The sequence below is a fragment of the Phyllobates terribilis genome, unplaced genomic scaffold, assembly GCF_046119375.1.
Source record: "Phyllobates terribilis strain yellow unplaced genomic scaffold, ASM4611937v1 Scaffold_11__3_contigs__length_659146591, whole genome shotgun sequence".
Classification (NCBI taxonomy): domain Eukaryota; kingdom Metazoa; phylum Chordata; class Amphibia; order Anura; family Dendrobatidae; genus Phyllobates; species Phyllobates terribilis.
In genome coordinates, this window is record NW_027362771.1 from 27,502,391 (window position 1) to 27,526,276 (window position 23,886).

Sequence of the window (23,886 nt, forward strand, 5' to 3'; positions counted from 1 at the left end):
GAAATTAACAAGGTATAGCGCACACAGCAACAGCGGTGCCGTCTAACACGCAGCTGCAGCAGTGAGAAAATGGTGGCGATGGGGAAAATGGCTTGGTCTTATAGGGCAAGGACATGTGACATACACTGCCAATCACACATGCCCTTGCTTGTGTGAAAAAAAGCACTTCGCTCCGTGTGTGCGCTGCTGATAGGCTGACAGATTGCACCTCCCCACTGCAAATGCGGGAAAGAGAAAAAAAAATGGAGATCTTCATTGTTCCTGCAGAGATCCATCCCCTGCCCCTCCCCCCGCCCCGCTGTACACTCAAACTGCGTATTAACATTAATTTTCATCATTACTGAGAAAAAATCCAGTTATGATTTTGGTGCACGAACAGTTATCGAACATAACCTCGAACAGCCGAATTTTTCTCAAATTGTTCGTGTTCGCCGACCGGCTCGAACACCGCCCAAAACAGCTCGAATTTGAGATTGGCGAACAGTTCGAGTCGAACAACGCTCATCTCTACTCTTTATATCACTGTAAGCAATTGCAGACACCTGTGCTAATTAGTTTGGCAGGTGTGTCCAATGAAAGGCAAGACTACTTAAGAAGGTTGTCTCACATTCTTAAGCAGCCTACATTTTCTGCCAAAATGGGAAAGGAAAAGGATGTGTCGGCTGCTGAGAAGCAACAAATTGTGGAGTGTTTAGGTCAAGGCATGACTACAATCAACATTGTGCGATGATCAGGATGAAGTGTCTTGGCAATCAAGAAGTATGTAGCTGATTCACAGTACACACGTGTGCGTGCTGATAAGGGCAAATTGAGGACTCTTTCCTACAGGCAATTACGTCAGGTTGAAAGAGCAGCGGCAAAAAAGCCTTGTCATAGCAGCAGACAAGTTTTTGAAGCTGCTTGTGCCTCCAACGTCCCCCGAACAACAAGATGCAGGGTCCTTCAGAGGTTTGCAGCTGTGCATACGCCATCCTGTCGACCTCCTCTATCCACTTCACACAAGCAGAAACGGCTCCAGTGGGCTAAACATTACATGAAGACTGATTTCAAAACTGTTTTGTTCACGGATGAGTGCCGTGCAGCGCTCGATGGTCCAGATGAATGGAGTGGAGGATGGCTGGTTGATGGACACCCCACGCAAACACGGCTACAGCGCCAACAAGGAGGAGGTGGAGTAATGTTTTGGGCTGGAATCATGGGGAGAGAGATTGTCGGCCCCTTTAGGATCCCTGAAGGCGCTAAAGATGAACTCCATAATGTATGTGGATTTTCTCAAACAGCACTTCCTGCCATGGTTCAAGAAGAAGAACCGTGTATTTTACAGCAAGATCATTTTTCTGCATGATAATGCACCATCTCATGCTGCACATAAAACATCTGCATCTCTGGCTGATATGGGCATAAAAGGGGACAAACTTATGGTGTGACCCCCATGCTCCCCTGACCTGTACCCCATTCAGAACCTTTGGAGCATCATTAAAAGGAGTGTCTATGAAGGCGGGAGGCAGTTCACATCTAAGCAACAGCTCTGGGAGGGTATTCTGTCCTCATGCAAAACAATTGAAGCAGAAACCATCCAAAACCTGACAAATTCAATGGACGAGAGAGTTCAGAAGCTCCATTCGAACAAGGGGTCCTATGTGCAAATGTAACATCACCTAGAATAAAGTTTTGAGTTGAAAACTGTTTGATTTCAGTTTCTAACAACCTGCTAATGCTTATAATTTCAAAAATGATCATTTTTTTTGTCTTTATTAAAATGAAAAGGTTGATCGAAAAGTTTGGGGGATCTAAGAGTGTGGCAACCCAGTAGTCATGATTACTTCGAATTCTGACAATATGAGGGTCATGCTGCAGGTAGTGCAGCAAGAAGGCACTTATGTGTCTTGCGCATCTCGGAGCCCCAAAATTATTTTCCGGGCTAGATGCAGCTAAAAATTATTATTAATTTTAAATCTGGTGAAGCTTTAGTATAGATGGCCTAATAGGATCAGTGCTGCACACTGCTACAAAACCCAAATTATTTTCCAGTCAAGATACAGATAAACATGATTAGTAATTTGAAAGCTTAAAACGGTTGGTAGGTTGATTTTAACCAATCATTAAGCTTTTACTCTCCCCAGGATGACACAGGGGTAGAAAAGTCGTTTCGGATCCATGATTTGTTCATCTTTATGAACGTGAGTCTGTCTACATTATCAGTGGAGAGCCGCGTGCGCTTATCTGTCAACACACCACCAGCAGCGCTGAACACACGTTCAGACAGAACGCTGGCTGCGGGGCATGACAAGATCTCCAAGGCGTAAGTGGCTAGCTCCGGCCATTTATCCAGATTGGAAGCCCAAAAAGAGCAAGGGTCCAGTGACACAGTCGTGGCTTCAATGTTTACTTGGAGATACTCCTGTACCATCGTCTCTAGGCGTTGACTATGTGTCAGACTTCTTGTCTCCTGTGGCCTTGCAAAGGATGGGCTAAAAAAGTGGTGAAATGATTCCGCAAAATTGATGTTACCAGCAGATACTGTGGTTCTGTTACGGTTTGAGTGCTGAACACTTGACGGTCCCACGGTTGGCAAGTTGGAACTGTGAGATTCACTACGTGCACCACTGGTATTTTGTGGAAAAGCACATGTAAGATTCTGCAACAGTCTCTGCTGATACTCCTGCATGCGTGCATCCCTTTCTATGGCAGGAATAATTTCTGCAAATTTACATTTGTACCGGGGATCTAACAGTGTGGCAACCCAGTAGTCAGGATTATTTCTAATTCTCACAATTCGAGGGTCATGTTGCAGGTAGTGCAGCAAGAAGGCACTCATGTGTGTTGCGCATCCAGGAGCACCAAGTCCCTGTTGTGTTGGTGGCGAGGTAACAATCATGCTTCCTTCCTCTGTCCTCTCCCCCCAACCTCGCACAACAGAAATGTGATCAAGGTCTCCCTCATCTGATGAGTCTTCCATCAGTTCGTCCTCCACTCCTTCCTGGGCTCCTGCACCTTCCTCACTAGTTTGGCTGCTACCATGCGCCCTGGTAAAACCATCTCCCCCACCCTCACATGCCTGCCACCTTGGTGCTGCCGACCGTCTGGACCTTGCAGATGTTAGCCCTTCCGCATACAACTCCTCCTCCTCTACTTCCTCCACCTCCTCTTGTGCCACCACCTGACTCCGAATTCTGTTTAACATGTGCTCCAGCATGTAAATCACCGGAATAGTCATGCTGATAATGGCATCGTCAGCACTAAACATCTTCGTCGCCATTTTAAAACTGTGCAGAAGGGTGCATAGGTCCCTGATCTGAGACCACTCCTCCAGCGTGATTTGCCCCACCTCTGAATCTCGTTGGCCCAGGCTATACGTCAGAACGTATTGCACCAGGTCTTGTCGGTGCTGCCACAGTCGCTGCAACATGTGCAGAGTTGAATTCTACCGGGTAGGCACATCGCATTTTAGCCGGTGAAGTGGCAGGCCCAACGACTTCTGTAGAGATGTAAGTCGCTGAGCTGCGGGATGCGAATGGCGGAAGTGAGCACACAGCGACCGTGCCCTCTGCAGAAGGCCATCTAGTCTGGGATAGTGGGCTAAAAATTGCTGGACAACCAGGTTCAACACGTGAGCCATACAAGGCACGTGTGTGACATTGCCCCGGCGAAGGGCCGCACCCAGGTTTGCAGCATTGTCGCACACGGCCTTCCCTGGTTTCAGGTCCAGTGGAGACAACCATTCATGAAATTGGTTCTCCAGAGCTGACCACAACTCCTCAGCTGTGTGACTCACATTTCCCAGACATTTCAATGTAAAAACCGCCTGATGACGTTGAGCCCTACTGCCAGCATAGTAAGGAGGTGTGCAGGATCCCTTCTGCGCAGTTAGAAAGCTTGTGGCATGACCAGACAGGCTTTGGGTGCAGGTGGAAGACCGAGAGGAGGTTGAGGAGGCAGAAGCAGTGGAGGAACTTTGACATAAAGAGGATTGACGCACAACTCGTGGGGACGGCAAGACTTGGACAGCAGCCCCTTGTCCTGCTGTCACCATAGTTACCCAGTGCCCAGTCAGCGACATGTAACGCCCCTCTCCATGCCTACTCGTCCAAGTGTCTGTGGTGAAATGCACCCTGTCACACACAGAGTTTCTCAAAGAAGCGGTGATGTTGTGTGCGACATGCTGGTGGAGCGCAGGCACACCTTTCTTTGAGAAGTAGTGCCGACTGGGCATCTGGTACTGGGGCACTGCGACGGACATAAGGTCTCGAAAATCCTCTGTGTCCACCAGGCGGAAAGGCAGCATTTCTGTAGCCATGAGCTTGCAGATGGTGAAATTCAACCTCTTAGCTTTCTCATGGCTAGGAGGAAATGGTCTTTTACTTGTCCACATCTGAGGGACCGAGGGCTGGCTATTGTGCTTAGACGGGGTTGATAAGGGTGTCCCCGGCAAACTGCCGGTCTGTGAGGAAGATGCAGGCGGACATGTTAGGTTGCCTTGATCCAAAGGTGGTGCTATCGATGTCGGACAGCGCTCAACACCAGCTGGTGTTACCACCTTCAAAGAAAATGATGACCTGCCAATCACGCTGGCTGTTGCGGGTTAAGAGGTGGCAGGTCTGCGCCCCAAAACAGGTGTGACTGCTGTCCCCCCAGTCACAGAGGATGAAGAGGCCGCGGATGCACAAGATATGGCAGACGGTGGTTGGCCCGGCCGGCTAGGCCGCATTGTAGCACACTGAGCTTCCCACTGCAACTTATGCTTCATGTCCATGTGCCGGTTCATGCATGAAGTACTCAAACTATGTATTTTTTGGCCTCTACTTAGCTTTTGCTGACAAATGTTACAGATAACACGAGTTGGGTCATCTTTATCGATCTGAAAAAATGCCCAGGCTATGCAAGGCTTAGCACCCATGCGACCTGAAGAGCCACCACGACTTGTGGTGAGAGGCAGAGTTGTGTTTGAGGATGCAGTTGTTGACGTGCTTCCAGTACTACGTCTCTGTCCAGGAAGGCGCAACCTGACCTCGTCGTCATTAGCATCTTCCTCCACCTCCTCTGCTGACCTCATCTCTTGGCTGACTGTGGGTTGACAGTAAGTGGAATTTCCAACCTCATCATCATCACCCTGTGCGTTATCACACCCGTCGTCCTCAGAGCCAACCTGTTCCTGCCCTGACAAAAAACTAAAGTTGTCGCTCCAATCAGGTATTTGAGTCTTATCATCGTCTTCCTCATTGTCTCCACCAACAGGAGTTACAGTTTGGGAATGAGGGTCTACATTATGGTCAGAACCTTCTGCGTCTGGTCCTGGATCCGACTCATAAAGATTCTGGGCATCAGTGCAGATCATTTCCTCGTCTGGATTCACAGAAGCGCTGGAGTCGACCTCTGATTCCCAGGCTATAGTATGAGTAAACAGCTCTGCAGACTCAACCATCTGTTCTACCTCATACTCAGACGGGCAGCTGGAGATTTGGGAGCTGTGAGGAAGCAAGTGCGATTGGGGTGACACCTTTGAGGACTGGAGTATTTGTGATGTTGAAGTTGATGTGGAGGAGAGCCCACTTAAAGGAGCACTTGATATCCGTTGAAGCACCTGCTGTTTTTGTGCCTCATCTGGAATTTGTAGCGATTGGCGTGGCCGTAAGAAAGGGATCTTATCACATTGTCCGCTAAAAGAAGTAGACATTTTAGTTTGGCTGGAAGATGGTCTTTCTTCTGCAGATGTTACTGTTGCTTTAACACCTACCCCACGGACACAACCTTTTTTCCCCTTCCCAACACGCCTGTTCCCCTTTCCACCAGCAGCAGAGGCCTTTTTCCACTCATTTTGGTGGTTAACTAATTCACAACTCTGGAGTTGTTTGCACAAAAAAACAATGGATGGGAACCGAGCAGAGCTGAGTGGCCAAACTGTGGTATTAGGCCAAAACTATTGGCTGGGTTAGATGCAGAAAAAAATTATATTCAATTTGCAACCTGATGGAGGTCTGTATAGATGGATTAATAGAACAAGTCCCACACACAGCTAGAAGCCCAATATTTTTTCAGAGCTAGATGCAGAAAAAAATATATTCAGTTTGCAACCTGATGGAGGTCTGTATAGATGGATTAATAGAACAAGTCCCACACACAGCTAGAAGCCCAATATTTTTTCAGAGGTAGATGCAGAAAAAAATATATTCAGTTTGCAACCTGATGGAGGTCTGTATAGATGGATTAATAGAACAAGTCCCACACACAGCTAGAAGCCCAATATTTTTTCAGAGGTAGATGCAGAAAAAAATATATTCAGTTTGCAACCTGATGGAGGTCTGTATAGATGGATTAATAGAACAAGTCCCACACACAGCTAGAAGCCCAATATTTTTTCAGAGGTAGATGCAGAAAAAAATATATTCAGTTTGCAACCTGATGGAGGTCTGTATAGATGGATTAATAGAACAAGTTCCACACACAGCTAGAAGTCCAATATTTTTTCAGAGGTAGAGGCAGAAAAAAATATATTCAGTTTGCAACCTGATGGAGGTCTGTATAGATGGATTAATAGAACAAGTCCCACACACAGCTAGAAGCCCAATATTTTTTCAGAGCTAGATGCAGAAAAAAATATATTCAGTTTGCAACCTGATGGAGGTCTGTATAGATGGATTAATAGAACAAGTCCCACACACAGCTAGAAGCCCAATATTTTTTCAGAGCTAGATGCAGAAAAAAATTATATTCAATTTGCAACCTGATGGAGGTCAGTATAGATGGACTAATAGAATGATGCTATGCCCAAAAGATTTTACTTCACTAGGTGCAGTAAAAAAATTGGTATTCTATACACAGGTGGTATATCTTGCAACACAGATAGGCTACTCCACTGACTAACACACTCTGCAAAAGACCAAAAACTAGTAGCTTTGCTAGATTCAGCCAAATGCTGTGAAAAAAACTTGCACAGCACTGGCACAGACCTGCCTGATAAAAGTCGTAGGAAATGCTGTAACCTAGTCCTTAAAAGGACTGCAATCACAACTATTCCCTACTCCCAAGCTATCTGTAGATTTGTGCGAAAATTGGCTTGAAATTAACAAGGTATAGCGCACACAGCAACAGCGGTGCCGTCTAACACGCAGCTGCAGCAGTGAGAAAATGGTGGCGACGGGGAAAATGCTTGGTCTTATAGGGCAAGGACATGTGACATACACTGCCAATGACACATGCCTTTGCTTGTGTGAAAAAAAGCACTTCGCTCCGTGTGTGCGCTGCTGATAGGCTGACAGATTGCACCTCCCCACTGCAAATGCGGGAAAGAGAAAAAAAAATGGAGATCTTCATTGTTCCTGCAGAGATCCATCCCCTGCCCCTCCCCCCACCCCGCTGTACACTCAAACTGCGTATTAACATTAATTTTCATCATTACTGAGAAAAAATCCAGTTATGATTTTGGTGCACGAACATTTATCGAACATAACCTCGAACAGCCGAATTTTTCTCAAATTGTTCGTGTTCGCCGAACGGCTCGAACACCGCCCAAAATAGCTCGAATTTGAGGTTGGCGAACAGTTCGAGTAGAACAACGCTCATCTCTAGTCAACAGGATGGCTTACGCACAGCTGCAAACCTCTGAAGGACCCTGCATCTTGTTGTTCGGGGGACGTTGGAGGCACCAGCAGCTTCATAAACTTGTCTGCTGCTATGACAAGGCTTTTTTGCCGCTGCTCTTTTAACCTGACGTAATTGCCTGTAGGAAAGAGTCCTCAATTTTCCCTTATCAGCACGCACATGTGTGTACTGTGAATCAGCTACATACTTCTTGATTGTGCGATGATCAGGATGAAGTATCTTGGCAATGTTGATTGTAGTCATGCCTTGACCTAAACACTCCACAATTTGTTGCTTCTCAGCAGCCGACACATCCTTTTTCTTTCCCATTTTGGCAGAAAATGTAGGCTGCTTAATAATGTTGGACAGCCTTCTTAAGTAGTCTTGCCTTTCATTGGACACACCTGCCAAACTAATTAGCACAGCTGTCTGCAATTGCTTACAGTGATATAAAGAGCCCTGACACACATCACCATCAATAAGTTTAACTGACAAACAAACAAATTCTTCCCTTATCACTCCTAAACACTTTTTGCATTACAGTTTGGAACACAGTGTACGTGTGCTTTTCCACAAAACACCAGTGGTTCACGTAGTGAATCTTACAGTTCTAACTTGCCAACCGTGGTCTGTATGGAGTTGTTCATTAAAGGGTCCAAAATTAAGATAACATAGACGGGAGAGGTCTCTATGAATACGAATTCCTAAGTATTTGATACCCTGTGAGGGCCAGGCAAAGGGAAAGTTGGACTTGATGGAATCCTGTATGGATTTGGGGTGGGAGACATCGAGGGCCTCAGACTTCGCTGCATTGATTTTAAAATTTGACCATGTAACAAAGTGATCTATTTCAGCCATAACAGCAGGGATGGATATATGTGATTGAGTGATATATACTAGGACATCATCAGCAAATGCAGAGCGCTTGTACTCGGTGCCTCCCACCTCAATCCACCTAATATTGGGGTTATGGCAAATTGATGAGAGCAGGTGCTCCGTCACTAGGATGTATAAGAGAGGGGACAGAGGACATCCCTGCCTTGTCCCATTGGTGATTATGAAAGGTGATGAAAATGTTCCATTTATCTTCAACGTAGGTGACGTATTGCGATACAGAGCCATGATTTTGGCTATAAAAGGGTCCCCTAGACCCCTACCCCAAGCTTTTTAAGAGAATAATATATGGCGTGCCATGATACTCTATGGAATGCTTTCTCAGCATGCAACGAGAGTATCTAATTACAAATTTTTAACTGCATCTAGCCGAGGAAATACTTTGTGCCTAGTAGCAGTGTCTGCTAGTCAGCGGATTATCCCAGCTGTTAAGCAAGCTACACCACCTGTAGTTTGGACACTTATTTTTTTCAAAGGAAATGGTTCGGGCCCCCGGGACACTCAGTGAAGAGCATCGGGAGGCACCCCAAGGCACAGGGGCTGGGACTGGCGGTAGGACGCCTTGCGGTGGACCGCCAAGCTCGATCCTTATAAAAGCTTTTTAACTGCAGCAGCTTTAGTGGACGCTACTGCAGCTGGAATTCCCGCAGCTGCTGGCATCAGACTTGCCCTCCAATAGATCCTTGTAAAAGGATTTAAAGTGTACTCATTCAAATTAGAGAGACAATTTAAATTACAAAGCTTAGACCAGCCTCCACCGCAGGGGGGCTCGCTCGACCCACCAGCGGACAGGTACCAGTATTGGGAGAGGGGGGCTGGTCGTCAGGGTCCACCGCAGCTTTGGCGAACATACGGGTGTTCGACGAAGCGAACCAAACTCGAACGCTACGGGGGTGACTCAACACTACTAACCACTGAGCTATAAACTCAGTTAAAAAAACCTGAGAGTTCTATTTGGTTATATGAGACTCATTGGGATTTATGCACAGACAGCAAGCAAGCCAAATTCAAATGATGTTTGATTTTGATGTGTGAGTCTGATGTGTGACTTTCTTCAAACATCAGAATCAGAATCACATTGACTTTTAATCACCCTGAGTATTTTCATGGTTGATCTCATAAGACAAGAAAAGCTGCCAGCTTCAATATCTTGACTGGATAGCGCAATGGTAAGGCATCAGTTTCTGAAACTACAGTGTCAGATTTCAAATCCCGATAGGAATAAGAATACTTTTTTTTTTTTAATTATGCCTATTTAGCACACAAACTACAGGGGTGTTTTACTTTAAATATCTGACACTCTGATTGTCATCCTGATGTGTTAAGAGTTTCAGACACACTGTCTATTTGGTAAATTACATAGCCAAAGTAAATTGGGACTTTGCAGCCAGTACTTGGGTGGATGGAAATAAAAATTTACAATAAAGAAATTCTATCATTACACCCCTTTAAGAAATTATGCAAATATAAAGTCACTTGGAAATAGATATGTAGTAAATTATTGCCTCCCAATTTACTTTGGCTATGTAAATAGCCTCAATAATAGAGGATAAGGCTGTGCTCCACCGATAATTATTCTGGTGCTCAGGAAAAAGACATTGAATATATAGTATACTATCCTGGCACACAAATTAGGAAGACAAAGAGATAATATGCAGAAAGAAGATCCTTTTATTAATTTGATCCAAAAAAAAAAAATCAGACTATCGTTTCAATCATAACATGATTTTCATCAGGGATGAGGATCTATACAGAAACAATGACATATTTTATAACATAATCATAAATACATAATTTCATGATACAACGAGTAAACAGTTAGGAAGAGACACTATAGTGCTGTCATACATGTATATGTGTTATAAAGCAAAAGAAAAAGAAAGCAGTGTATAAGGAGAGTTTAAGTGAAAAATATACAACGTATACCTCAGATATATCGTCTTCAGGAAAGCTACTAATGGAGCACAATAGGATGACCTGTGTTTGGGTCCTATAATTAGAGGATAAAGATTTGCAGTGATCACTTTAATCGTATTCAGAATTGTTATAATAAAGTGATGATAGGTAGTCACCTGTTAGCCCGGTAAGGGGAGCCTGATAGGGTTCTAATTCATTAGAAGAAAAAATGTTTTTGGAACTCTATAAGACATATGAATGACTCGCCCCCTGGGCCGTGGGGCACTCAGGACCGGACTTGAGGGCAACGCTGGGAGTAGTAGTGGCGACCCGGTCCCGTGGCTCAGTGTGGTCAGACCAGTGGCAGTCTTTTATATGTTGGGTTTTAAATGTTCAACTACGCCACCCGTGGATTGCGGTCAGAGTGAACCGCCGCGGCAGGGCAGACCGCTGAGGCTGGTGTTGTGGGTGCAGCAGAGAATAGTATAACTCCCCATGGGAGGAGTGTAGCCTCAGGGCAGTGAGCGTAGATGGTGGGGGTTGTGGTGCCGGGCGTCCCAGTACCGTTAGTGCTGGCGCGGTAAGAAACACAGAGTCAGTAATGCAGTCCAGGGTCTTTTACTCACAGTTGTTATCCGAGTCACTTCTGCAGGGAATGACTGCCCAAGCCGTGCTGCGTCCATCAGGTGAGGAGCTCGGTCAACCCCAAGGCAATTCAGGAGTATGGCACAGGACCCCCTTCTGTCCTTTCTCTGGCCTCTCGTGCCCCACCAGTGACCACACTTCTGTCCAGCTGCCTCGGGCCTTCTCTTGGTGAAACCTGTCGCTGGTTTCCGTGACCCTATGTGGTGCCTTTCTAGTGGGTGTAGCAGGGGGTCGCACCAATAGATGATCACGAACTCCGCTCTTTGGCTGAGGGATGATTTACCTCCAGCAACTTGGGAATCCGGTACCCTTATTCTGCCCGACCCTTCACCCGTTATCTCGTGGGTTCTTAGGGCCCCTTCTGCCTTCTTGTTTCTGGAGCCTTTCTACTCCTCTTTCTCTCCACCTTTCTTTCTTCCTTCCCCTTCTCCTCTTCTCCCTTCAGGCTCCGGCCTCTGTGCTAGGCCTGCCCAGGGAGCAGAGCCCATGCAGCAGCTCTGCTCCCTGCCTTCTCTTCTCACAGCACACTAAACTCCCCCCTAAGATGGCCCCCACCTTTTTATCTGCTTCACTGTGTCTGAGCTCAGGTGACCTGCAACCAATGAGCTCCTTCCTATGCTCCAGAAACCGTCCCATTCTGCTCCTACATCACTGGGTTCTCTTCCCCCTCCCCACTCCAGCCAGGGACATGATCAGTTGTGCCTGCATATATATACATGGGAGCACTGTAGAGCTGTCCCCCAGAAATGGGGTGTGTGTGGTGTATGCAGCTAACTGAGCCCTGGTCCATACTCCATCCTTACCTGGGAGTGGAATATCACACCTCTGGTTGAGGTGCAATACCCCTGTAGCAACCGAACCCTCGGGGCGCTACATTCCCACCTGGTAAACCACAGCACATCCTCGGGCTGGAACAAAGCAAAAGACAATTCAAGAACATGCAATACTTTTTCAATAACTTTTTACATTTAGAAAACGATCGACACTATTCAATTCCCTTTATGGGAAACACTTTCTCTTTACTAGATATTATACTGCACTTTTAATATTACTGGAACTCTTTTGTCATATAACATTTTCTAGCAGCATATAAAACTATTCAGTATATCAAACTTTTTCAGGTAAAACATTTTTTTAGTAGATTCTCTTCTTCACTGGCCACTGTGCAACTTTCGACCAGGTGTCCATTTTTTCAATAAGTGCAAAACTTCAGTAAACTTTCAAACATGTGGACACTTTGTCCAGAGGTAGACGTTGCAGTTTTTTTTTTTATTTTATAAAACCAGTAGGGGGCGCTTTTAGAAGCGCAACTATTTACAGGGACGGCCGCTCCCAGTCCTCGGCCAGGTAGGGAAGGGGATGGCTGTTCTCAGTCCTCAGCCAGGTAACTTGGGGAAGGGGATAACTTTAGCAGGTAACGGTCCCATACCAGTCCCAACGCGGACCACACTCAAATTTGAAACAGTCCCATGTACCCTGTCGGGTAACTATACACAATGGTATGCTACTGTTCACTGGTAGTGATACCCTCCATATGTGCCTTGTTCTTCATGGTGGTGGTCTTCAGACCCATCCGAGTCCTCAGCAGTGTGACTCTCTGCGTCCACCCGGTGGATGTCGAGGGCATACCCGCCCCCTGCGCCGCGGTGCAGTAGGCCTTGCGGCGGGGCCTGGAGAGGGCCGCTGTTGATGACGCCCGGAATCGGCGGCTCCACCAGGGGGCCTGGGAGCAGGCTGACGCTGGCAGCGTCCTGGACAGGGAGACTCCTCTTACCTGCTCCCGCGACCGCTCCTGCGTCACGCCTCTTCTCCTGGCGCTGTTCGGGACTCGCGACGGCTGGGGCACTGCCGATGCTGGGCAGCTTAGTCTGCTGCCGGTCCGCCATCTTGCTCTCCATTCCTGATGTCTTCCTCCCCCCTGGTTAACTGTGGCCTACCTTCCGGCGATCCTCTTCTGTAGGCCGCGGCTTCGCTGACGATGGTCTGCGTTGAGGACCTGGCGTCGCGCGCTGCTGACGTCAGCGCTCGCTGGGCTCCTTCCAGGACCTTGTGCGGCGTCAGCGCATGGGGCGGGGCCTCGGACTTCGCGTGTTTTTGACGTCCACACCCCTCTTCTTCCCACGCGGCGTCCCGAAGATGGTGTCCGATGGCGAGAAAACGGCTGAAGATGGCGGGAAACGGCTCCGGATGGCGGGAAACCTCTTTTAAGGTACGTATACAGTCTTTTTCAGGCACGCAATACCCGTTTGTGGCGGGTTGGTCACAATCCTGCCGACTACGCCAAAGCTGACTTGCCCCCTGGGCCGTGGGGCACTCGGGACTGGACTTGAGGGCAACACTGGGAGTAGTAGTGGCGACCCGGTCCCGTGGCTCAGGGTGGTCAGACCAGTGGCAGTCTTTTATATGTTGGGTTTTAAATGTCCGACTACGCCACCCGTGGATTGCGGTCAGAGTGAACCGCCGCTGCAGGGCAGACCGCTGAGGCTGGTGTTGTGGGTGCAGCAGAGAATAGTATAACTCCCCACGGGAGGAGTGTAGCCTCAGGGCAGTGAGCGTAGATGGTGGGGGTTGTGGTGCCGGGCGTCCCAGTACCGTTAGTGCTGGCGCGGTAAGAAACACAGAGTCAGTGATGCAGTCCAGGGTCTTTTACTCACAGTTGTTATCCGAGTCACTTCTGCAGGGAATGACTGACCAAGCCGTGCTGCGTCCACCAGGTAAGGAGCTCGGTCAACCTCCAGGCAATTCAGGAGTATGGCACAGGACCCCCTTCTGTCCTTTCTCTGGCCTCTCATGCCCCACCAGTGACCACACTTCAGTCCATCTGCCTCGGGCCTTCTCTTGGTGAAACCTGTCGCCGGTTTCCCTGACCCTATGTGGTGCCTTTCTACTGGGTGTAGCAGGGGGTCGCACCAATAGATGATTACGACCTCCGCTCTTTGGCTGAGGGTTGATTTACCTCCACCAACTTGGGAATCGGGTACCCTTATTCTGCCCGATCCTTCACCCGTTATCTCGTGGGTTCTTAGGGTCCCTTCTGCCTTCTTGTTTCTGGAGCCTTTCTACTCCTCTTTCTCTCCACCTTTCTTCCTTCCTTCTCCTTCTCCTCTTCTCACTTCAGGCTCTGGCCTCTGTGCTAGGGCTGCCCAGGGAGCAGAGCCCATGAAGCAGCTCTGCTCCCTGCCTTCTCTTCTCACAGCACACTGAACTCCCCCCTAAGATGGCCCCCACCTTTTTATCTGCTTCACTGTGTATGAGCTCAGGTGACCTGCAACCAATGAGCTCCTTCCTATGCTCCAGAAACCGTCCCCTTCTGCTCCTACATCACTGGGTTCTCTCCACCTCCCCACTCCAGCCAGGGACATGGTCAGTTGTGCCATATAGAGATGAGCGTTGTTCTACTCGAACTGTTCGCCAATCTCAAATTCGAGCTGTTTTGGGCGGTGTTCGAGCCGGTCGGCGAACATGAACAATTTGAGAAAAATTCGGCTGTTCGAGGTTATGTTCGATAACTGTTCGTGCACCAAAATCATAACTGGATTTTTTCTCAGTAATGATGAAAATTAATGTTAATACGCAGTTTGAGTGTACAGCGGGGCGGGGGGAGGGGCAGGGGATGGATCTCTGCAGGAACAATGAAAATCTCCATTTTTTTTTCTCTTTCCCGCATTTGCAGTGGGGAGGTGCAATCTGTCAGCCTATCAGCAGCGCACACACGGAGCGAAGTGCTTTTTTTCACACAAGCAAGGGCATGTGTGATTGGCAGTGTATGTCACATGTCCTTGCCCTATAAGACCAAGCCATTTTCCCCGTCGCCACCATTTTCTCACTGCTGCAGCTGCGTGTTAGACGGCACCGCTGTTGCTGTGTGCGCTATACCTTGTTAATTTCAAGCCAATTTTCGCACAAATATACAGATAGCTTGGGAGTAGGGAATAGTTGTGATTGCAGTCCTTTTAAGGACTAGGTTACAGCATTTCCTACGACTTTTATCAAGCAGGTCTGTGCTCTTAAATAGATAGATTGTGGGAGTAAAGACTAATTGTAATTGGAGTCCTTTTCAGGACTAGGTTACATCAGTTCCTATCAGTTTTTGCCAGGCAGGTCTGTGCCAGTGCTGTGCAAGTTTTTTTCACAGCATTTGGCTGAATCTAGCAAAGCTAATCCTTTTTGGCCTATTGCAGAGTGTGTTAGTCAGTGGAGTAGCCTATCTGTGTTGCAAGATATACCACCTGTGTATAGAATACCAATTTTTTTACTGCACCTAGTGAAGTAAAATCTTTTGGGCATAGCATCATTCTATTAGTCCATCTATACTGACCTCCATCAGGTTGCAAACTGAATATAATTTTTTTCTGCATCTAGCTCTGAAAAAATATTTGGGCTTCTAGCAGTGTGTGGTACTTGGTCTATTAGTCCATCTATACTGACCTCCATCAGGTTGCAAATTAAAAATAATTTTTTTCTTCATTTAGCTCTGAAAAAATATTTGGGCTTCTAGCAGTGTGTGGGACTTGTTCTATTAGTCCTTCTATACTGACCTCCAGCAGGTTGCAAATTGAATATAATTTTTTTCTGCATCTAGCTCTGAAAAAATATTTGGGCTTCTAGCGGTGTGTGGGACTTGGTCTATTAGTCCATCTATACTGACCTCCATCAGGTTGCAAATTAAAAATAATTTTTTTCTGCATCTAGCTCTGAAAAAATATTTGGGCATCTAGCAGTGTGTGGGACTTGGTCTATTAGTCCATCTATACTGACCTCCATCAGGTTGCAAATTAAAAATAATTTTTTTCTTCATTTATCTCTGAAAAAATATTTGGGCTTCTAGCAGCGTGTGGGACTTGTTCTATTAGTCCATCTATACTGACCTCCATCAGGTTGCAAATTAAAAATAATTTTTTTCTGCATCTAGCTCTGAAAAAATATTTGGGCTTCTAGCAGTGTGTGGGACTTGGTCTATTAGTCCATCTATACTGACCTCCATCAGGTTGCAAATTAAAAATATTTTTTTTCTGCATCTAGCTCTGAAAAAATATTTGGGCTTCTAGCAGTGTGTGGGGCTGGGTCTATTAGTCCATCTATACTGACCTCCATCAGGTTGCAAATTGAATAAAAAAATTTTCTGCATCTAGCTCTGAAAAAATATTTGGGCTTCTAGCGGTGTGTGGGACTTGGTCTATTAGTCCATCTATACTGACCTCCATCAGGTTGCAAATTAAAAATAATTTTTTTCTGCATCTAGCTCTGAAAAAATATTTGGGCTTCTAGCAGTGTGTGGGACTTGGTCTATTAGTCCATCTATACTGACCTCCATCAGGTTGCAAATTAAAAATAATTTTTTTCTTCATTTATCTCTGAAAAAATATTTGGGCTTCTAGCAGCGTGTGGGACTTGTTCTATTAGTCCATCTATACTGACCTCCATCAGGTTGCAAATTAAAAATAATTTTTTTCTGCATCTAGCTCTGAAAAAATATTTGGGCTTCTAGCAGTGTGTGGGACTTGGTCTATTAGTCCATCTATACTGACCTCCATCAGGTTGCAAATTAAAAATAATTTTTTTCTTCATTTAGCTCTGAAAAAATATTTGGGCTTCTAGCAGTGTGTGGGACTTGTTCTATTAGTCCTTCTATACTGACCTCCAGCAGGTTGCAAATTGAATATAATTTTTTTCTGCATCTAGCTCTGAAAAAATATTTGGGCTTCTAGCGGTGTGTGGGACTTGGTCTATTAGTCCATCTATACTGACCTCCATCAGGATGCAAATTAAAAATAATTTTTTTCTGCATCTAGCTCTGAAAAAATATTTGGGCTTCTAGCAGTGTGTGGGACTTGGTCTATTAGTCCATCTATACTGACCTCCATCAGGTTGCAAATTGAATAAAAAAATTTTCTGCATCTAGCTCTGAAAAAATATTTGGGCTTCTAGCGGTGTGTGGGACTTGGTCTATTAGTCCATCTATACTGACCTCCATCAGGTTGCAAATTAAAAATAATTTTTTTCTGCATCTAACCCAGCCAATAGTTTTGGCCTAATACCACAGTTTGGCCACTCAGCTCTGCTCGGTTACCATCCATTGTTTTTTTGTGCAAACAACTCCAGAGTTGTGAATTAGTTAACCACCAAAATGAGTGGAAAAAGGCCTGCTGCTGGTGGAAAGGGGAATAGGCGTGTTGGGAAGGGGAAAAAAGGTTGTGTCCGTGGGGTAGGTGCAGAAGAAAGACCATCTTCCAGCCAAACTAAAATGTCTACTTCTTTTAGCGGACAATGTGATAAGATCCCTTTCTTATGGCCACGCCAATCGCTACAAATTCCAGATGAGGCACAAAAACAGCAGGTGCTTCAACGGATATCAAGTGCTCCTTTAAGTGGGCTCTCCTCCACATCAACCTCAACATCACAAATACTCCAGTCCTCAAAGGTGTCACCCAAATCGCACTTGCTTCCTCACAGCTCCCAAATCTCCAGCTGCCCGTCTGAGTATGAGGTAGAACAGATGGTTGAGTCTGCAGAGCTGTTTACTCATACTATAGCCTGGGAATCAGAGGTCGACTCCAGCGCTTCTGTGAATCCAGACGAGGAAATGATCTGCACTGATGCCCAGAATCTTTATGAGTCGGATCCAGGACCAGACGCAGAAGGTTCTGACCATAATATAGACCCTCATTCCCAAACTGTAACTCCTGTTGGTGGAGACAATGAGGAAGACGATGATAAGACTCAAATACCTGATTGGAGCGACAACTTTAGTTTTTTGTCAGGGCAGGAACAGGTTGGCTCTGAGGACGACGGGTGTGATAACGCACAGGGTGATGATGATGAGGTCGGAGATCCCACTTACTGTCAACCCACAGTCAGCCAAGAGATGAGGTCAGCAGAGGAGGTGGAGGAAGATGCTAGTGACGACGAGGTCAGGTTGCGCCTTGCTGGACAGAGACGTAGTACTGGAAGCACGTCAACAACTGCATCCTCAAACACAACTCTGCCTCTCACCACAAGTCGTGGTGGCTCTTCAGGTCGCATGGGTGCTAAGCCTTGCATAGCCTGGGCATTTTTTCAGATCGATAAAGATGACCCAACTCATGTTATCTGAAACATTTGTCAGCAAAAGCTAAGTAGAGGCCAAAAAATACATAGTTTGAGTACTTCATGCATGAACCGGCACATGGACATGAAGCATAAGTTGCAGTGGGAAGCTCAGTGTGCTACAATGCGGCCTAGCCGGCCGGGCCAACCACCGTCTGCCATATCTTGTGCATCCGCGGCCTCTTCATCCTCTGTGACTGGGGGGACAGCAGTCACACCTGTTTTGGGGCGCAGACCTGCCACCTCTTTACCCGCAACAGCCAGCGTGATTGGCAGGTCATCATTTTCTTTGGAGGTGGTAACACCAGCTGGTCTTGAGCGCTGTCCGACATCGATAGCACCACCTTTGGATCAAGGCAACCTAACATGTCCGCCTGCATCTTCCTCACAGACCGGCAGTTTGCCGGGGACACCCTTATCAACCCCGTCTAAGCACAATAGCCAGCCCTCGGTCCCTCAGATGTGGACAAGTAAAAGACCATTTCCTCCTAGCCATGAGAAAGCTAAGAGGTTGAATTTCACCATCTGCAAGCTCTTGGCTACAGAAATGCTGCCTTTCCGCCTGGTGGACACAGAGGATTTTCGAGACCTTATGTCCGTCGCAGTGCCCCAGTACCTGATGCCCAGTCGGCACTACTTCTCAAAGAAAGGTGTGCCTGCGCTCCACCAGCATGTTGCACACAACATCACCGCTTCTTTGAGAAACTCTGTGTGTGACAGGGTGCATTTCACCACAGACACTTGGACGAGTAGGCATGGACAGGGGCGTTACATGTCGCTGACTGGGCACTGGGTAACTATGGTGACAGCAGGACAAGGGGCTGCTGTTCAAGTCTTGCCGTCCCCACGAGTTGTGCGTCAATCCTCTTTATGTCAAAGTTCCTCCACTGCTTCTGCCTCCTCAACCTCCTCTCGGTCTTCCACCTGCACCCAAAGCCTGTCTGGTCATGCCACAAGCTTTCTAACTGCGCAGAAGGGATCCTGCACACCTCCTTACTATGCTGGCAGTAGGGCTCAACGTCATCAGGCGGTTTTTACATTGAAATGTCTGGGAAATGTGAGTCACACAGCTGAGGAGTTGTGGTCAGCTCTGGAGAACCAATTTCATGAATGGTTGTCTCCACTGGACCTGAAACCAGGGAAGGCCGTGTGCGACAATGCTGCAAACCTGGGTGCGGCCCTTCGCCGGGGCAATGTCACACACGTGCCTTGTATGGCTCACGTGTTGAACCTGGTTGTCCAGCAATTTTTAGCCCACTATCCCAGACTAGATGGCCTTCTGCAGAGGGCACGGTCGCTGTGTGCTCACTTCCGCCGTTCGCATCCCGCAGCTCAGCGACTTACATCTCTACAGAAGTCGTTGGGCCTGCCACTTCACCGGCTAAAATGCGATGTGCCTACCCGGTGGAATTCAACTCTGCACATGTTGCAGCGACTGTGGCAGCACCGACAAGCCCTGGTGCAATACGTTCTGACGTATAGCCTGGGCCAACGAGATTCAGAGGTGGGGCAAATCACGCTGGAGGAGTGGTCTCAGATCAGGGACCTATGCACCCTTCTGCACAGTTTTGAAATGGCGACGAAGATGTTTAGTGCTGACGATGCCATTATCAGCATGACTATTCCGGTGATTTACATGCTGGAGCACATGTTAAACAGAATTCGGAGTCAGGTGGTGGCACAAGAGGAGGTGGAGGAAGTAGAGGAGGAGGAGTTGTATGCGGAAGGGCTAACATCTGCAAGGTCCAGACGGTCGGCAGCACCAAGGCGGCAGGCATGTGAGGGTGGGGGAGATGATTTTACCAGGGCGCATGGTAGCAGCCAAACTAGTGAGGAAGGTGCAGGAGCCCAGGAAGAAGTGGAGGACGAACTGATGGAAGACTCATCAGATGAGGGAGACCTTGATCACATTTCTGTTGTGCGAGGTTGGGGGGAGAGGACAGAGGAAGGAAGCATGATTGTTACCTCGCCACCAACACAACAGGGACTTGGTGCTCCTGGATGCGCAACACACATGAGTGCCTTCTTGCTGCACTACCTGCAACATGACCCTCGAATTGTGAGAATTAGAAATAATCCTGACTACTGGGTTGCCACACTGTTAGATCCCCGGTACAAAAGTAAATTTGCAGAAATTATTCCTGCCATAGAAAGGGATGCACGCATGCAGGAGTATCAGCAGAGACTGTTGCAGAATCTTACATGTGCTTTTCCACAAAATACCAGTGGTGCACGTAGTGAATCTCACAGTTCCAACTTGCCAACCGTGGGACCGTCAAGTGTTCAGCACTCAAACCGTAACAGAACCACAGTATCTGCTGGTAACATCAATTTTGCGGAATCATTTCACCACTTTTTTAGCCCATCCTTTGCAAGGCCACAGGAGACAAGAAGTCTGACACATAGTCAACGCCTAGAGACGATGGTACAGGAGTATCTCCAAGTAAACATTGAAGCCACGACTGTGTCACTGGACCCTTGCTCTTTTTGGGCTTCCAATCTGGATAAATGGCCGGAGCTAGCCACTTACGCCTTGGAGATCTTGTCATGCCCCGCAGCCAGCGTTCTGTCTGAACGTGTGTTCAGCGCTGCTGGTGGTGTGCTGACAGATAAGCGCACGCGGCTCTCCACTGATAATGTAGACAGACTCACGTTCATAAAGATGAACAAATCATGGATCCGAAACGACTTTTCTACCCCTGTGTCATCCTGGGGAGAGTAAAAGCTTGATGATTGGTTAAAATCACCCTACCAACCGTTTTAAGCTTTCAAATTACTAATCATGTTTATCTGTATCTTGACTGGAAAATAATTTGGGCTTTGTAGCAGTGTGCAGCACTGATCCTATTAGGCCATCTATAATAAGCTTCACCAGATTTAAAATTAAAAATAATTTTTAGCTGCATCTAGCCCGGAAAATAATTTTGGGGCTCCGAGATGCGCAAGACACATAAGTGCCTTCTTGCTGCACTACCTGCAGCATGACCCTCATATTGTCAGAATTCGAAGTAATCATGACTACTGGGTTGCCACACTCTTAGATACCCCAAACTTTTTGATCAACCTTTTCATTTTAATAAAGACCAAAAAAATGGTCATTTTTGAAATTATAAGCATTAGCAGGTTGTTAGAAACTGAAATCAAACAGTTTTCAACTCAAAACTTTATTCTAGGTGATGTTACATTTTCACATAGGACCCCTTGTTCGAAAGGAGCTTCTGAACTCTCTCGTCCATTGAATTTGTCAGGTTTTGGATGGTTTCTGCTTCAATTGTTTTGCATGAGGACAGAATACCCTCCCAGAGCTGTTGCTTAGATGTGAACTGCCTCCCGCCATCATAGACACTCCTTTTAATGATGCTCCAAAGGTTCTGAATGGGGTAGAGGTCAGGGGAGCATGGGGGTCACACCATAAGTTTGTCCCCTTTTATGCCCATATCAGCCAGAGATGCAGATGTTTTATGTGCAGCATGAGATGGTGCATTATCATGCAGAAAAATGATCTTGCTGTGAAATACACGGTTCTTCTTCTTGAACCATGGCAGGAAGTGCTGTTTGAGAAAATCCACATACATTATGGAGTTCATCTTTAGCGCCTTCAGGGATCCTAAAGGGGCCGACAATCTCTCTCCCCATGATTCCAGCCCAAAACATTACTCCACCTCCTCCTTGTTGGCGCTGTAGCCGTGTTTGCGTGGGGTGTCCATCAACCAGCCATCCTCCTCTCCATTCATCTGGACCATCGAGCGCTGCACGGCACTCATCCGTGAACAAAACAGTTTTGAAATCAGTCTTCATGTAATGTTTGGCCCACTGGAGCCGTTTCTGCTTGTGTGAAGTGGATAGAGGAGGTCGACAGGATGGCGTATGCACAGCTGCAAACCTCTGAAGGACCCTGCATCTTGTTGTTCGGGGGACGTTGGAGGCACAAGCAGCTTCAAAAACTTGTCTGCTGCTATGACAAGGCTTTTTTGCCGCTGCTCTTTCAACCTGACGTAATTGCCTGTAGGAAAGAGTCCTCAATTTGCCCTTATCAGCACGCACACGTGTGTACTGTGAATCAGCTACATACTTCTTGATTGCCAAGACACTTCATCCTGATCATCGCACAATGTTGATTGTAGTCATGCCTTGACCTAAACACTCCACAATTTGTTGCTTCTCAGCAGCCGACACATCCTTTTTCTTTCCCATTTTGGCAGAAAATGTAGGCTGCTTAATAATGTGAGAGAGCCTTCTTAAGTAGTCTTGCCTTTCATTGGACACACCTGCCAAACTAATTAGCACAGGTGTCTGCAATTGCTTACAGTGATATAAAGAGCCCTGACACACATCACCATCAATGAGTTTAACTGACAAACAAACAAATTCTTCCCTTTTCACTCCTAAACACTTTTTGCATAATAATTTGGAACGCGGTGTACATGTGCTTTTCCACAAAACACCAGTGGTTCACGTAGTGAATCTTACAGTTCTAACTTGCCAACCGTGGTCTGTATGGAATTGTTCAATAAAGGGCCCAAAATTAAGATAGCATAGATGGGAGAGGTCTCTATGAATAGGAATTCCTAAGTATTTGATACCCTGTGAGGGCCAGGCAAAGGGAAAGTTGGACTGGATGGAATCCTATATGGATTTAGGGAGGGAGACATCGAGGGCCTCAGACTTCGCTGCATTGATTTTAAAATTTTACCATGTAACAAAGTGATCTATTTCAGCCATAACAGCAGGGATGGATATATGTGATTGAGTGATATATACTAGGACATCATCAGCAAATAGAGAGCACTTGTACTCGGTGCCTCCCACCTCAATCCACCTAATATTGGGGTTATGGCGAATTGATGAGAGCAGGTGCTCCGTCACTAGGATGTATAAGAGAGGGGACAGAGGACATCCCTGCCTTGACCCATTGGTGATTGTGAAAGGTGATGAAAATGTTCTGACGCACCCCCTGGGCCTTGGGACACCCGGAGCCGGACCCTTTTTGGTGGATGCTGGTGGTTGTAGTCTTCGTGGCGGCGATCCGGTTCCGTGGCTCAGGGCGGTCAAACCAGTGGCGGAACTATTTATGTGGTTTTGATGTTTAAATGTCCGACTACGCCACCCGTGGATTGCGGTCAGTGTGAACTGCCGCTACAGGGCAGACCGCTAAGGCTGGTGTTGTGGGTGCAGCAGAGCGTAGCATAACTCCCCACGGGAGGAGTATAGCCTCAGGGCAGTGTATGCGGAGGATGGGGGTGATGGTGCAGGGCAGCAGCAGTAACGACACGGAGTCAGTGATGCAGTTCAGGGCCTTTACTCACAGTTCTTATTATCCAGACCACGTCTGCAGGTAACGGCTGCCCACGTCGTACTGTGCTCACCAGGTGAGGGGCTCAGACAACTCCCAGATAACTTTGGAGCGCTTCACAGGACCCCCTTTGTGTGTCCTTTGTCTGGCCTTTCTTACCAACACTTCTGTCCGGCTGCCTCGGGCCTCCTCTTGGTAAACTTGGCGCCAGTTTCCCTGACCCTATGTGGTGCCTTCCTAGCGGGTGGAGCAAGGGGCTGCGCCACATAAAATGTCAGAGCCTCCGGTTTCTAGCTGAGGGTCGTTTCCTGCCTCCACTAGTTCGGGGACTGGTCTCCCCCTTTGGCCTGACCCCTCCACGCAGGTGGATTCGGGCGTGCGGTGGCGACTCGCCCGTCCGCACCCCTGGGATCCCTTCATTCCTCGTTCCTGGAGCCTTCTCTGCTCCTCTTCCTTCCTTCTCCCTCTTGCAGGCCTGGGCCTCTGTTACTAGG

General features: G+C 47.2%; 1 long non-coding RNA gene across 1 annotated transcript in view; it reads left to right on the top strand.

The window, feature by feature from the left end:
* Positions 1 to 9,568: 9,568 nt before the first annotated feature.
* Positions 9,569 to 23,886, top strand: part of LOC141164972 (uncharacterized) — a 123,353-nt gene continuing 109,035 nt past the window's right edge. The window contains exon 1 of the long non-coding RNA XR_012251007.1: positions 9,569 to 9,641. This is a non-coding gene — a long non-coding RNA (uncharacterized lncRNA). The remainder of the gene's footprint in view (positions 9,642 to 23,886) is intronic.